Raw genomic sequence first — 9692 nt, 5'->3', positions numbered from 1 at the left:
GTATTAGAGAGACTGACTTAGTGAGTACTTTACTATTTAAGTCTATTACTGCTTTTAAAAAATATTTTCATAAGTTTATCGAAAGATCAATTAACTCAATCAGACTCTCATTGTATCTAATTTGATTTGATTTGATTTTCTTCTCTCATATACACTAATATGTTGTGGTGGTGTTGAAGGTGTTCGTTGAGAGAGCATCTCATTCTCTTTAAGATATTTAGTAAATCATCATATTCTTCAAATTCATCAAATTTTAGTATCTTGATATGTCCACAAGTTTATTTTCTACTTTATTATGAAATTTTCTTGAAAAATTCAAGAGATTTAGATTTGTGTTTCATAAGAGACACAACTCATATATCATCAATGAAGGTGATAAATTAAGAATATTTACATTTAGCTTAAATTCTTATGGACTAACAAATATTATATGAACTAGTTCAAATAATTCAAAAGCTCTTTCTCCAATTTCAATAAATGGAGATTTGGTCTTTATTGTTTTGAGATAAGGTTTCACAAGTAAAATATGATTCATAATCATATTTAATCATATTTGTCAATGTAACTTCTCTTGTATAATCTCTTCTCTACAACATAACAAAGCATACTATACTAAGGTTTATATGACTTACTTGATCATCTCTTTTTCTCTTAAGACTTGAAACATGCATAATCGAAATAGCATTCACATTAGGTAAGACATAAACACCATGTTGAAAATCGCTATTCACATATAATTTTATCACTATGAAAATAGTGAATGAAATTATTAAGAGTAATGCAACCACCTTACTTGTCTAACATAAAACTGAAATTATGTTCGAAATAAATTTAAGAACATAATAACAATTTTCTTGCATAAGTATTTTGCTTGTAGGCATTACAAGAGAAACTCATCATACAACTAATGTTGCAACTCTTGTACCATTTTAAACTTATATAGTAACTTCTTTTATTTAACTTTATATTTATCTTGAACTCTTTCAAAATATTGTAGATCTTATAATTGGTGTTGATATCTAATACCCATATTTAAGAATCAACAATGATTAAATAAATCATAAAAATAAGACAAAATAGCTCGGTGGACTCTTGTACTTGGGCCGGTTTGTAAAGTGGATACTTCTACCTATACATTTGCAATCTGGACCCTTGAACTCAACAAAAATAAATATTTTGAACCCTTTTCTGATGTGTGTAACACACTAGCTGCCACATCAACCTCCACGTAGATTCCACGTCATTTTTCAATTAAAGATAGAAAATAATTTGTTTAAGAAAAAGAACCTCCCCCTCCCTCCTCCCCCCTCCCCCTACCCCACCCATTTTCCCTTCTATCATCTCACCTCTATTTTGAACATCCCCACTACAATTTGCTAAAATCATACTCTCATCTCTTCAGTTTTTTTTTCTTTAATTTCTAAAATCATATTCTCCCACTGCAATTTGCAAATTTCTAGTTAGATAGTAATTAGTATGATTAAAAATGACTAATTTCTCCCTCCGCCTATTCTTCCTTCAACTTCTTCTTCTTCTTCCTTCCTTTGATATTCCACAAGAAAGGACAAGTTCCAATTAAAGATGGTAAATTCTGAATATCATCAATGTCTGCGTAAATGGTTTTGTCGCAATTTCTTGAGCTTGTCTTATTGGTGTTATGCTTATTATTATGATTATTAGGGGTAGAAGAATAGATATTTTTGGAGTGAAAGTTATGGGAAGGTTGAGAAAGGTGGAAGGATTTGAAAGATGAAGAAGAAGAAGAGAGAATAGTTAGGTCTTGGCCTGTAAGGCAGTTGACTCCTCCCCGCCATCAGTCGTCGTTCTACACGTTCAACAAGGATTTCATTGTCATTTTCTACTTCTTGTTGTCAGGTTATGGGATTTATATTCTTGCTGTGATTTGAAGCTTGGTTTTGGTGGAATTTGAGGGTTATGGGTTTGAAGGATTGTTGTGGATTTTGAAGATTGTGGGTTGGGACAAGGAAGGAAGTAACATTGAAGTAGGGGAACTGGTGAGGTGGGTGCGGGGACGGAGGAAAGGGGGTGGGGGACGCTGGTGTGGGGTGCGGGTAAGGTGGAGGGACGGGGAAAGGGTCTGGTGCGGGGGTGGGGAAAGGGGCTGGGGGTGGGAGACAGGGGAAAAGGGTAGAGGAATGGAGCTGGGGAGTGGGGTAAGGGGGGTGGGAGAACTTTTTTAAAATTTTAACTATTTTAATATAAAATTGACCAAAAAATGACCCTCACTCGCGCCTCAAGCGCGTGCCTGCACGCGTTTCGTCCTACTCAACTATTTTGATGCCACATAGTCTTGATCAACGGTCAAAGGATTTAAAATATTCTATTTTATTGAGTTGAAGGGTTCACATGATAAATGTATAAGTAAAAATATCCATTTTACAAATCGGCCCAAGTACAAGGATCCACCGAGCTATTTTGCCTAAAAATAATTTCATTCAAGTAGTACCTTGTTTCTTGTCCTGTAGAGTTGTAAGGAACTCCTTGCGATTTCTCTTCTAGTGCCATTGCTTCTATCATTGAAAACATTCTATTTCAAATTCGGATAGTGAGAAAAATCAAATTTTGAGAAACTATTTTTCTCAATTTGCAACCCAACTTCTCAGGTTATTCAATAATACTATGCCTATAATTGACATATGCTCAATTGAATAATTCAGACAATTTGAATTCACGTAAAATTTTAGATAACTAGGATTTTGTATTCTGCTTTGTGTACCTTACATTAATTAAACATATTCTAAAGACGTTCAATAACTTATTTTGAATTTAAATCCTAACGTTTTCTCTGATGTCCAAAACTTATAGAAGCAAGAAAGATGCACTTGGCAAGAAGACATTTTTCAAAGTATTTATGATAAATTCTTATGCCCTAGCATCATCCTAAGATGAGATTGTTTTATTAAGCTTATCAATCTCATCAACTAAGTTTTCATGCATGAGAACAATTCTCAAATTTATATACCAATCATCCTGATTCGGTCACACAAACTTATTGACATCAAGTATTTCGTGTAATAATAAATCGTACATACTGAGAAATTAAAATTACAAAAGTAAAAATAATAATGCTAGAACATATCTACTACATGTATCATAAAGACAGACTTTTATCTAAATAATATTTTCACTAATTACCATATATCCTCATTATGGCGTAAAAAATCTCTATTTCTTTTAGTGGATTAAAGAAAGTATAAATAACATAAATACCAACCTTTTAAAATTAATTACACTCTCTTTTTTTTAATTACTTTACTTTCTCTCACTATTAATATACATAACATAGCCGACATATACATAGTATTCTGTGTATATGTGGAATTTTTGTAATATGTTTAAGGAATTAAGATTTTTTGTAATATTGAAAACATAAGTTGTGTATTTATGTAATTTTTAGTTAAAGAAATACTTCAACAACATATATGAGCCCCTTGGGGTTACAGGGTGTTCGTAACATGCAATGAAAGATAAGAAGCAATTCTAGACAGATTTATTTGCATTTAAAATTTATTAACATCTACAGATTAGATTTTAAGAAAAAACTGATACAGATAGTCGTAGCTCAGAATTTCTTCGATAGTACAAAGACTCTATGCATATCCACATCGAGATCGATCTCTGCTATCAACTCCTTGATTAATGAAACTTGAGAACAAATTAGATTATGAATATTGAGTTTAAAATTTTCTCAAAAATCTCAACCCACAATCAACGGAACAAGAAACACTTTTAGGCAATTATATTTTCCCTCTTGATTTGGTATTGGACTTTCAAACTTTAAGCCTACAGCAAATAGAAAGTATAAGTTAGTGTTCTGTCTCGAAGGCACTACTTATTGCCAAGACATTGGCTTCGTCCGTCAAAATGGATATCGTCGTTTGGTTCGCTCAGAGTACCCCATGCACTTTGTGTTCAAACTGGGTGATAAAATTGGAATGGCAGCAGAAGCATGATTGTCATGTTATGCCTAGATCTACTCTATGTATGTATAATAAATGCAGGGACTTTGTTCCGTTGCATGCATGGATGTAAAACTTAATAATAATGTAATGGGGGGTCTGTCTATGTGGCCCTTTATATATATTATTACTATCACCCCTTCTTTTTGATTTTCGCAAACTAAAATTGTACACCTAATTTGAAATGAAACGAGTAATTATTCTAAAATACTGCATATATCGAATAAGTAGTAGTTGAAATATATTGTTTCAGTATACGTACAGAGATTTAATCCAATGCACAATACACTTCCCAGGCATCATACAATAAATTACTATATAGGAATCACCATAAGCAGTAAAGAGACCAGGAGCCCATTTGCCGATCAACCTGGACCTCTGATGTACTCACATACCCTCCCCAAAGCCAGCAGTGGTTGGCTTCATGCAGTATCTGTATGTGTCAGGGAATGCCTATAACTCTTGGTTGAAGCTGAGTTCCCATGTTGAACACCAAAAATACATAGAACTATGGCTAAGCTAAGTAAATTAGTAAATTAGTAACATTAATCGACACAATGTTATGTGCTCCTCAAGCAAATTACTACTTATTAAATATGAACTCCTTTAGGGCTCGTTTAGTACAAGGGATAAATGAATAACTAATCATAGAATTAATTCTAAGATAAGCTTATCTCATGTTTACTTAGGATAAATGCATGGGATAACTCACCCGGAGATTAGCTATTTTGAATTGTAGTGTTATTCTATTCCACCCCCAACTAATCCCTGCATGAACTAATATTGGGAAAACTTATCTCCCAATTAAATGACCTCTTAGTGAAAAATTGAACCTTTAATAGCTACAGTAAAAGCAAGGAAACTTCAAAAATTCTCAAATATACTTCAAAAGATTTATCGAACCTTGATCGAGCCGGAGTTACAAACGGAAAACTCTATGTAGAATAAATTTTAATCGGGATTTTGAAAGAGAACTTGTGTGGTTGTTGGAGATTAGAATAGAGACAATGGTCGCTTGTTCTTTCAACCCAACTAATGTGAAATTTTGGACATTCACCCTATTATATATACTTTTATTACAGCTTTAAAACAAACTAAAGGCTGAGTTGATTGACTGAAGACTGCATAATATGAAACTAATGCACGTAATCACAAGAGAAATACAAAAGCAAGCGTAAAGTGTTAATAACATCAAAAATATAACAATCAACTGAAACTGAGGAAAAACTTGGGACTATAACGACTTGAATTAGGAAGTGAATATGATCAAAAGTAAAATCACGGAAGCAAAACAATACCTAAATATGATCTGAACCAATCAACCACTTTGACAGAGTTTCAAAACTTATCAGCGAGTTGGGCAGTCAAGTTGGAAATGAAGGTCTTGACACCTTCATCTTCAGTAAGCAACATTGTGAGACCATATTACTTCATTTTAACTTTCTTCAGGATGTACTCCTCTATTATACCAAATGCTAGAAATATAGCCCCCTACACACAATCAAAAAAGAAAAATCAATATTTGGACAAAATCATAAACGAAGAATAAGTAGCATTGTGTTAAAATCAAATAATCAATCCACAATTTACGATGATCGAAACATTAAAAGATTTTACTGAATACATGCTTAGCAGAAAGAACTCATACCTTGTAAATATCTTCTCATCTTGCAAAATACAGGTAAGTCGTATATGAATCAAGAATCCCGACTTCTTCCTTGGTAAAGCCAAAGAATGACGCTTTAGTATTAAATATTGAACTTGAAACAATATAATCAGCCATCTCACCAAAGCAGAGAGAAAATTTGATTCTTGAGAACAAAGAATCCATATGCAGAGGAAAAACTTAATAGTAGCAACAACTAGAACAAAATCTAGGTAGGAAAAAATTACCACAACATTTAATTTATAAATATCGTGAACTCTACAGATGAAATGCTTACGGCCTTAAATTGATAACAACAGCCTATCAACATCATCATCAACTTTAATCTTTACCTGAGACACATGATATGAAATTAAGATGGTATCATAGTACAAATCTTATAATATAACAAAGAAAGAAGTGCTAAATATAAGATCACTACAGATCCTAGAAATCAAAAAATCAAATTGGGTCTTCTTCGTGCACTAAAAATCGGGGTGGACAGATGTCCCAAGTAACCAATCTAATCGTATTCTTCTTCTATTAGGAAGAGAGGACTCGAATTGAAACTTCTTCTTTCATTAGAATTAAAAAAAAACTCAAGTAAAATTCGCGATTCGGGTCTTCTTTCTTCCATTAGAATCAAAAATCTCAAGTAAAACCCAAAAGTTAACCCAAAAAACCAGATAAGAGGCTTATCAAAACTAAAGATGACATATAATTTGAAACAATTTTAACAAAAAGCATACCCGACACAAAAGGGAAACAATTTACTTTTCTGACTAACTATTTCAGTTTCTCTATAACACCCAATTGGGTATTCTTTATTTTCAGAAACACCAAAAGGGTGTTTGAAAGAGAAACATTCTAGACTTTTGTTGTCATTGTAGCTTTTACACGTGTGGTTTTTGAGGCGATTAATGTTGTCTGGAGAGTGAAATGGATGAATTTGAAAAATTGTTGTTGGAAAAAAAATTGAAGGTGAAAACACGGCCTAAATAAACAGCAGGAATCCAGCTTTAGCACCAAAAAGTTTTTTTTTTTTTTACAAGAATTGACAATTACACAATAAAGTTCGCCAATTTGTCCAAGAAAGAAGAACCCCAGAAGATAAAATTGAGGAATAAGCAAAGAAGGAATACCAGAGCAAGCAAAAATTGATGAAGTTCACAAAATGCATCAACACAAGATTGGAATAAGCCTTAACAATGGTGTAGAAGAAAAGCGTAAAGAGCAATGACTAAGAAGATATTTTTGTGTTATGATTCACCAGCTTCTGCTGCATTTTCACATGATAGTAGTGAAGGTGAAAGGGGAGGAAGTTGTATGACTGCGAAGAGAGAGATAACGGGAAAGATCTGGAAGGGAAATAATTTTACCATTTTACCCTTGAAAATGGGCATATTTACAGCATTGTCCTTGGTCGTCCCTTGGCTCATGGTTCTATATAGTAGTAATATATATACATATATATATATATATATATATATTAGATGGCCCGAGCCCGTATAATGCACAGATGAATTTTTAATGGCGAGGAAAGTAGTATTAGTAAGTGAAATACTAAGTCATGTTACGTTATAGTTACATGTATAACATTATACTTCATATTATGTGGAACAAAGAGTACATTGTTACATTGATGAGGCTTACTCTAAAAGTATTACATTGATATGATAATTTTTACTATCAAAAGCGCCAAAGCTGAAAATGTAAATTCATATAGTTGCAGTTGGTACTGAAATTGCATTCCGTACAGCTATGTCATGAATTTCAAAAGGCAACCATCTAAATATGCAAGGAATAATTAAAACAAGATTGATTCTCTAGTTAGCCACAAGAAGAGCTGACAAACTATAATAAAAAAAAAAATAGAGAAGGTAAACTGAGACCCCTCTAATGACATATGATAACTCACAACTTAAAGGTTAGAATATAGATGATAGAACAAGTAAGCAGAGGCAAACTTCAAGATCACAAATTCCGCCTGACAAAAACACATGCAGTAAAAAGTTGCATCCGAGTTCAATATAACGATACTGGTTCAACTGATTAGAAACTTATTCTTATAAGGTTGTGGACCACTAATCAAATCGAATTGGCTACTAACAAATTTCAGTTCAAGCACAAGTTCAGGCCAAGAATCAATTCTCTACCAGATGTTGAATACTGACCAAATAACCAGGTTAAGGTAACCTAGTCACAAGGTAACAACAAGCAAAAGAATTAATCATCAAACTGAAACTATGACAAAGCAAGAAAGTCATTTAGGATTTACCAAATGAAAAGCAGGGTATACTTTAGCATACTTCTCAAACTATATAATGTCATGAAGTTGCAAAAGTCATAAATTTACTTTAAACACATCGGTAAACATACATGTTAACTCCCAGAGTAGTGTAGTATTCAGAAAGCATAAAAAATGATTCACTGCTAAATCAAGATGAAATACTTACCTGAGGGTGAACGTTTTTGCAACCTAGAACAACTTAGATTGCACCTCTCAAGGTTAAGTTTAGCATCCTACCATGACTCATGAATTTTATATCTCAAGATTCCACAACAAAAATAAAATTTAATCAAATTCTTACATGATATGACAACTAATGTTGAGGATTCAACATGTGCTAAAATGAAATAGTGAAGGTTTAAAAAATATGATATACGTTTAGAATAATTTGACAGCACTAGAATATAGCATTGACAAAATGAGCTTAAGTTAAAGCATTTAACTAAGAGCACTATGCAATTCTGTTGCAGGAAAATAATATCTCAAGTGATAAGTGGTACACTGGCACTTCATATGATTAAATGACTACCATGTCAAATGCAAACAAGGAATATGCGGTATGATTTTTTTCCTTTGGGGATGCTTAATGAGATTCTGAGAGAATGGAATATTGATTAGCATATGTACTATGAAACATCCTACTCAGATATAAGGAACTCCTGATAGTAATTCATTGCCTTTCAGTGCAAGTTAAAGTTGGTAAGTATTCAAATAACTTTAAGAAGAAAGTGCATGAATATGTAGAAATGAAAATTCAAATTTTCAAATAGTAGACATACAAAATCGAAGCGTTTTATCCAAAATGGATAATTGTAATCTTACATCTTCATGTAGAAGATACCAACCTTTTTTTTTTTCGAATTTTGAGACCAGCCCGACAATTTCAACCAATGACTTTGAACTTGTTAAATGAACACTCAGAACACTACACAAAGGAGCATGTTGTTTTAAATTTTTATGTGATCTTTTGTTCTAGGGATCAGAAGTTTGACATGAAATTTACCTTAACTATAATCACTAGTTGAATATTACTAAACGGGAGGAGATAATCATATTACTACAAAGTGAACATGATCTCCAAAAGGATCATACAAAAGCAATACTGGTTATAGATAACTAACTGACAATTAGGATCTCAAAAGAAGCACGCCAGCTGATTCAAGTTGAAGCTATAACTTGCATTGCTTCGTATGAGTCAAATATATAAATGATATGTAATACACCTCAAACTTACTTAAGTTTCTTCTTCATTGTGGCCTCCATAACTCATTCACCAACACAATTATGATCAGTTTCTTTTGGAAGAAGATCCACCTTAAGAAAGTGAAATAGAAAGTGAAATCACCTTAAGTCTGTGATTTAGTTAATGAGATCAACTAATCTTTATCTTATAAAGACTACCACATAAATATTAATCTAATCGGATCACTATTATTCTAATTTGTAATCCTACCAACAAAAACAAATTTAGATTAAGTTTAAGAAACATGACTCTTTCATTATCATGATCTCCATGTTGTCAAGTTCTAAAACCTAATTAAGAACCTTATCATATAAATCAAACAATTTGATATAACTATGAAAGAAATTAATAGATGCCGAATATTTATCAAATAATATTTATCAAAATAAGTTCAATCATCAAATGTGAGATTGAATCTAAGGTATATCACTATATTCCTTATAATTTAGTGGTATGATGCCCACTAAAATCTTTATCATTTTACTTTTTTAGAAAAAGATTTATTCTTATTTTTAACTTTAAAATTGATTCTTT

At 32.3% G+C, this 9692-nt stretch overlaps 1 long non-coding RNA gene across 7 annotated transcripts; it reads right to left on the bottom strand.

Moving 5' to 3' along the window:
• Positions 1-2415: 2415 nt before the first annotated feature.
• Positions 2416-7072, bottom strand: LOC107854312. 7 transcript variants are annotated; one of them, XR_007056405.1, is made up of 5 exons: positions 6768-6987; positions 5874-5978; positions 5629-5697; positions 5279-5471; positions 2416-2531 (listed from the first exon to the last, which is right to left on the bottom strand). It is a non-coding gene; the product is annotated as an uncharacterized LOC107854312 (long non-coding RNA). The 7 variants fall into 7 exon arrangements; XR_007056404.1 differs by lacking the exon at positions 2416-2531 and adding an exon at positions 3490-3804; XR_007056403.1 differs by lacking the exon at positions 2416-2531 and adding an exon at positions 4178-4413.
• Between the last annotated feature and the right edge of the window lie 2620 nt (positions 7073-9692).

The sequence above is a fragment of the Capsicum annuum genome, chromosome 6 (assembly GCF_002878395.1).
Source record: "Capsicum annuum cultivar UCD-10X-F1 chromosome 6, UCD10Xv1.1, whole genome shotgun sequence".
In the NCBI taxonomy this organism is placed as follows: domain Eukaryota; kingdom Viridiplantae; phylum Streptophyta; class Magnoliopsida; order Solanales; family Solanaceae; genus Capsicum; species Capsicum annuum.
This window is presented reverse-complemented; position numbering and strand designations above follow the sequence as displayed.